Source organism: Rhamphochromis longiceps, linkage group LG1, assembly GCF_057381845.1.
Source record: "Rhamphochromis longiceps isolate RC_006_pf linkage group LG1, R_longiceps_female_GT1.1, whole genome shotgun sequence".
Lineage (NCBI taxonomy): Eukaryota > Metazoa > Chordata > Actinopteri > Cichliformes > Cichlidae > Rhamphochromis > Rhamphochromis longiceps.
Genome location: NC_140557.1, coordinates 18,883,368 through 18,889,721, shown reverse-complemented (window position 1 = coordinate 18,889,721; position 6,354 = coordinate 18,883,368). Strand labels below are relative to the sequence as shown.

The 6,354-nt window shown below is 41.5% G+C and overlaps 1 long non-coding RNA gene across 1 annotated transcript in view; it reads right to left on the bottom strand.

Moving 5' to 3' along the window:
* Positions 1-3,107: 3,107 nt before the first annotated feature.
* LOC146678583 (uncharacterized) overlaps positions 3,108-6,354 on the bottom strand; it is a 76,235-nt gene continuing 72,988 nt past the window's right edge. Inside the window, exon 4 of the long non-coding RNA XR_014910355.1 lies at positions 3,108-3,147. This is a non-coding gene — a long non-coding RNA (uncharacterized LOC146678583). The remainder of the gene's footprint in view (positions 3,148-6,354) is intronic.

Here is a 6,354-nt window from a genome sequence, read left to right as displayed (position 1 = left end):
CTCCCCTTTGGTTTTCTTTCTTTCTCTCCCCCTCTCTCTCTCATTCATTCCCCCTGTCCTATTTATTAAAAAAAAAAAAAAAATGACAAAGGATGAACTGAAGCTCTGCCATCACGTAATGTCGCATACTGCTGTTTCTGATGTCATTTAGGAAGAAAAAAAAAAAAAAAAAAAAAAAAAAAAATCTCTGGCTCTCACAGACCTGTAACGTCTCCTGTAAGAAGTTTTTCTGTCCCCCACTCGTTACCTGTATGAATGGCACCTGTTTGAACTCATCATCTGTATAAAAGACACCTGTCCACAGCCTCAAACAGTCAGACTCCAAACTCCGCCATGGCCAAGACCAAAGAGCTTTCGAAGGACACCAGGAAAAGTATTGTAGACCTGCACCAGACTGGGAAGAGTGAATCTACAATAGGCAAGCAACTTGGTGTGAAAAAATCAACTGTGGGAGCAATCATCAGAAAATGGAAGACATACAAGACCACTGATAATCTCCCTCGATCTGGGGCTCCACGCAAGATCTCATCCCGTGGGGTCAAAATGATCATGAGAACGGTGAGCAAAGATCCCAGAACCACACGGGGGGACCTGGTGAATGACCTGCAGAGAGCTGGGACCAAAGTAACAAAGGTCACCATCAGTAACACACTACAACGGCAGGGAATCAAATCCCGCAGTGCCAGACGTGTTCCGCTGCTGAAGCCAGTGCATGTCCAGGCCCGTCTGAAGTTTGCCAGAGAGCACATGGATGATACAGCAGAGGATTGGGAGAATGTCATGTGGTCAGATGAAACCAAAGTAGAACTTTTTGGTATAAACTCAACTTGTCGTGTTTGGAGGAAGAAGAATACTGAGTTGCATCCCAAGAACACCATACCTACTGTGAAGCATGGGGGTGGAAACATCATGCTATGGGGCTGTTTTTCTGCCAAGGGGACAGGACGACTGATCCGTGTTAAGGACAGAATGAATGGGGCCATGTATCGTGAGATTTTGAGCCAAAACCTCCTTCCATCAGTGAGAACTTTGAAGATGAAACGAGGCTGGGTCTTCCAACATGACAATGATCCAAAACACACCGCCCGGGCAACAAAGGAGTGGCTCCGTAAGAAGCATTTGAAAGTCCTGGAGTGGCCTAGCCAGTCTCCAGACCTCAACCTCATAGAAAATCTGTGGCGGGAGTTGAAAGTCCGTGTTGCTCGGCGACAGCCCCAAAACATCACTGCTCTCGAGAAGATCTGCATGGAGGAATGGGCCAAAATACCAGCTACTGTGTGTGCAAACCTGGTAAAGACCTATAGTAAACGTTTGACCTCTGTTATTGCCAACAAAGGTTATGTTACAAAGTATTGAGTTGTATTTTTGTTATTGACCAAATACTTATTTTCCACCCTGATTTACGAATAAATTCTTTACAAATCCTACCATGTGGATTCATGGATTTTTTTTTTCACATTCTGTCTCTCACAGTTGAAGTGTACCTCTGGTGCAAATTACTGACCTCTGTCATCATTTTAGGTGGGGGAACTTGCACAATCGGTGGCTGACTAAATACTTTTTTGCCCCACTGTACGTTATGTTCACATATGTGTGCTTGTGTGTGAATATGTACAGTTTTGTATATGTATGTGCATATTTGCATGTACATTATATGCTATATACTCTTACATGTCTTACAATTCTTTTTTTAAAATGTTTTATTTCTATTTTAATTCTTTTATTATATTATCCCTCTGTTCAGCACTTTGGCCGACACTTGATGTCTTTTAAATGTGCTATATAAATAAAGATGACTTGACTTGACTAAAGGGTTTGTATACCTGTCTGTACTAGTTCTGTATTTTATGCCAGCTATCCCCTGTTTCTTGTTCCCAATTAGTCCACTGCATATAAATAGTCATATCAAATTGTTTTTGTGTATATAAATAGGCTTGTCAGGTTTTTTCTCTTTATATTAATAGTCCTGTCACGACTATTGAGGTGGCTGTAGCTCAGGAGGTAGAGCAGGTTGGTGGGTTCGATCCCTGGCTCCTCCAGTCTGCATGTGTGAATGTTGTTAGAAAAGCACTCAGTTTAGAGTCAGTGCTTGGGAGAATGGGTGTGATTGGGTGAATGTGGCATGTTGGATACAGCGCTTTGAGTACTCCAGGAGAGTAGAAAAGCACTATATAAAAATCAGTCCATTTACCATAATTTCACTGTGTATAAATAGTCCTTACAGATATTTTTGTGCATACATACATATATATATACATATATACACATATACACATACATATACACATACATATATATACACATACATATACATATATACACATATACATACACATATACATATACACATATATATATATATACATACATACATATATACATACATACATACATACATACATACATATATATATATATATATATATATATATATATATATATATATATATATCGTTAGCTTCATAGCATAATTGCCTAAGTCATTTGACTAAGTCAATGACTTAGGCACTTATGCTATGAAGCTAACGATATATATGTATATATATATATACAGGGCTCTAGAGCGCGACCAATTTGGTCGCAAATGCGACCAAATTTTTCAGTGGTGCGACTAAAAATAAATATTTGGTCGCACAGGTGCGACCAACTGTTCCGGTAACAAAAAAAAAATCTCTGTAACTCTCCGTGTGGTCAACAACAGACACACATTATGCCCCTATCGTGGACTAAACCAATCAGAGATAGTCAGGGGCGGGACCTCTCTGATTGGCCGTGGTCCAGTTGAAAGTGCAGGTGGAAGAGAGAGGTGAGTAGCTTGAATAAAGCGATATCAATTCATTAACGGATTCCACACAAAGACCCAAACACGGAGCGGACCCAACACATCAGAATCAGCTTCGTCTTTCTCGGCTTTCTCACCCGACGGCCTGAACACGGACACGCTGTCGGAGCTTAGCGATTCTTCGGGTCCGCGCTGTGTTTACGTCTTTTTGCGCTGATTCTGAGCTGCAGGGGCCCGTTCTTCGTACCTCGCTAAGTAAGTTAGCCGGATTTGACTGTTGACGATTTCGCGTGATCCTGGATCGTTCGGTTCTTCGAAGCCCATCCGGGACTTGCTGTCATAGCAACAGAGCCGTAAGCGTAAACCTGCTCGGGAGCAGGTTTACTTTATGTAAACAGGATTAGATCGCGGCCACTCAGGTATTTCCGCTTCATGTATACGAAAGCAACAGCGATATTTTACCACTGTTGTACCATAAATAAATAACATCAATGTAACTGAAGATAATGCAGCACTTGATCCTTTTATTGATTTCACACAGATACATACAGGTAATTTCCTAAAAAAGGGAAATGTACTATTAACATTCTATTACATGTATGTGATTATTACAGATGTAATTCAGATTTCAGAGTAGTAATTGTAAATTACTTCGTGTAATCAAGATGAGAGACCACGGCTATAAAAGCGAAGGTGGATTTGGGAAGCCTGTCGCAGCCATGTCCTGTCCGTATACGCGAGCCACCCATTGCGGAAGGTGCAAGATTGATAAGGAGAGTCCTCAGAATCCAGCGTATATTGCGGGATAGACAGGATCCTTTAGCTCAGCGCGACAGTGTGCTCATAGAGAGATATCGATTTTCCCGTGAGGGTATTATTCACTTAACCAACTTGTTGACGAGGGGGTGCAGGACCACCACCTGTCTTTTTTTGCGCTGCCCTTTTTCTTGGTTGCTGTTATAAACAAACAGATTATTTCAGGGTCTCTGTCCAAGAGACGAAAAGCAATATAAGTGATCAATATTACCATTCTGTAGGATATTCTTATATTTCCCTTTTACTTGTTCCCATGTTCTAGTGGGTCCTGTTGTGGCTCTAATGTGAAAGGGGATATAATATAACATAATGTAATATAATATAATGTAATATAATATTGGATAATATGGTGTGATATGATAAATCTACCCTACCGCCTACTGGTGTTGGCCAGAGGGGCCGATGGCGCAATATGGCAGCCTGGCTTCTGTCAGTCTGCCCCAGGGCAGCTGTGGCTACAACCGTAGCTGCCTCCACCAGTGTGTGAATGTGAGAGTGACTGAATAGTGGCATTGTAAAACGCTTTGGGTGCCTTGAAGAGCGCTATATAGATCCACTCCATTATTATTGTTATTATTAAATTACTTACAAGTTTAATTTGTCAGCAACTTTCTGCCAGCCCTCTCTCCTTGCTTTTGCAGCCTTTGCAGTGTTCCCTTGCGTTCTGATTAGACTCTGAAACTCCTAAAATCCCTCACTCAAGAGTTCTTGCTCTGCTGCCGAAGAATACCGAGCGCGCTCCTTCGACATTTTCGCCGACCAATTAAAGGGTTGCCGATCAATGTTTCTACTATCGATGCGTAGCCCCTGTTGGGCCACCCAGTGATCTCACATTACTTCATCCAGCTGTACTAATCGTCAACAACAGGTGTGTTCGGGGAACCGGAATAGCGAGCTCAGAGTTAGCGCGATGATTTGATCTTGGATGTGTCATTTGATCTTGGATGTAGTAAGCGACGTACGAAGAACGGGCCCCAGGTTTTGCCTCTCTCCAACCAAAATTCACCGAGCCTGCAGCAAAAGAAGCAGCAAACTGCGCTTCACATTTGATCAATGTCGTCATGAATTATCCAGCCCACAACCCTGCCCGCACCCCGCCTCTCCCTTCAAGTCAGCTGGGATAGGCTCCAGCTCCCAGCAACCCTAAGTTAGAGTTTTACAAAAAAGGATGGGTGACTGGATAATTTGTCTCTAAGCACACTGGACTCTGCTTCATCAGTGTTTCTTGCTCATGCTAATCAGCACTAGTGTGGATAAGCAGCGATGAGCCAGGGGCTACATTTAGACAAGGAGAGCATTCGTACAGCTGCATCATGTTATTTGGACGACGCCAATGTTTAATATAATACGCTGCAGCTGCCGTATCTTTCGCTCTCCGCTGTCTTATCGCATAAACCCCACACAGCTTACCCCCAAATTAAATTAACAAATAAAAGAAAAACCTTTGCTGTACTTACTGAAAGAGTTGCATTTTGTGTTGGATCACGCTCACACTTTTGATTCCCTCCTTCTTTTGGATTAATGTCAGCCTTCTTAACAAAATGAATAGAGGCTCATCCTTAGAGGCTATTTTACAACATCACAGAAAAACTTTGTTTGTTAGAAACACATGAAAGCACAAGGCCTCTTTCACCCAAGCCAGAATGGGTAAGATTTATAATCTGAATCTTTGGATGCACTTTCTTTCCTTGGGGAAAAAAAGAGAGGTGAACAACTGAGAAAAACAGTTTCACCAATCAGAGCAGCACAGATGCAGGGAGAGCAATAAAGGTAATAATTATCCTCTACAAACACCATCAACCGACAGCGTCAACCTGCAGTCACCAAACAATCTCATCTTATTAAAATTCAGTGGCTATTCATTCATGTACATTCATGTGGGGGAAAAAAAAGTTTTTACATAATCCTGTTAAAGTCCACCCTTAATGATTCCACAGGAAGCAAGAGGGCAGTAGCAGCCAGGTGCTGCAAACAAATGCACTTGATCATCAGCAAGTGCGATCACCTCTATAAAAGCACAAGCCTGATTGAAATGCTGTGGTGGGACTTCATGAGAGCTGTGATTAAACAAATAAATGAAAAGCTCAAAGAAATGAAGTAACATTTCAAAGAAAGGCTATATGAAATTCCTTCAATATGATGTTAGAGACTAATAATGTCATACAGAAAATTATTACTTAACGTTTTTGCTGCTAAAGGTGACTCAACAAATTATTGAATCATGTGGTTTCCTTAGTATTTCACAGGACTCCCTGCAGTCCTGTGAAATACTACACTAAGTTAAAGTTTTCTTCACATGACTGTATATTGAAGCTACATTTTGACTTCATGCTGGGTTATAAATTCGTTAAATAATCAGTTGTCTTTATGTGTAAACTTGTGCAGGGTTTGTGCTCTTGATCCTGAATAATTCTACATAAAACCAAAGATGCTAGTTTGTTGTTGCCTTTCACAAAATGTAATCAAAGTGAACTGAAAAGCCTCTTAAACACCTGGCTGTCTGCACCATCCCCTCATCCTGATTTCATTTTCCATTTTAGATATCAACACTGAGCCACTTTAGCTAATCTAAATTTCATATGATATGTTTAATACACCGCTAACCAGATTGCATCATTATCCATAATCTGCAAACCACGAAAAGTATGAGTGGCATGCAACGCAAACACGTGTTTGATTGGCTGGGGAGACTGAGTTCCCCTCTCACCTGCACAGGTCGGGAAGATTGATGCTAAAGGGTGTGGGAGGTTGAGAGG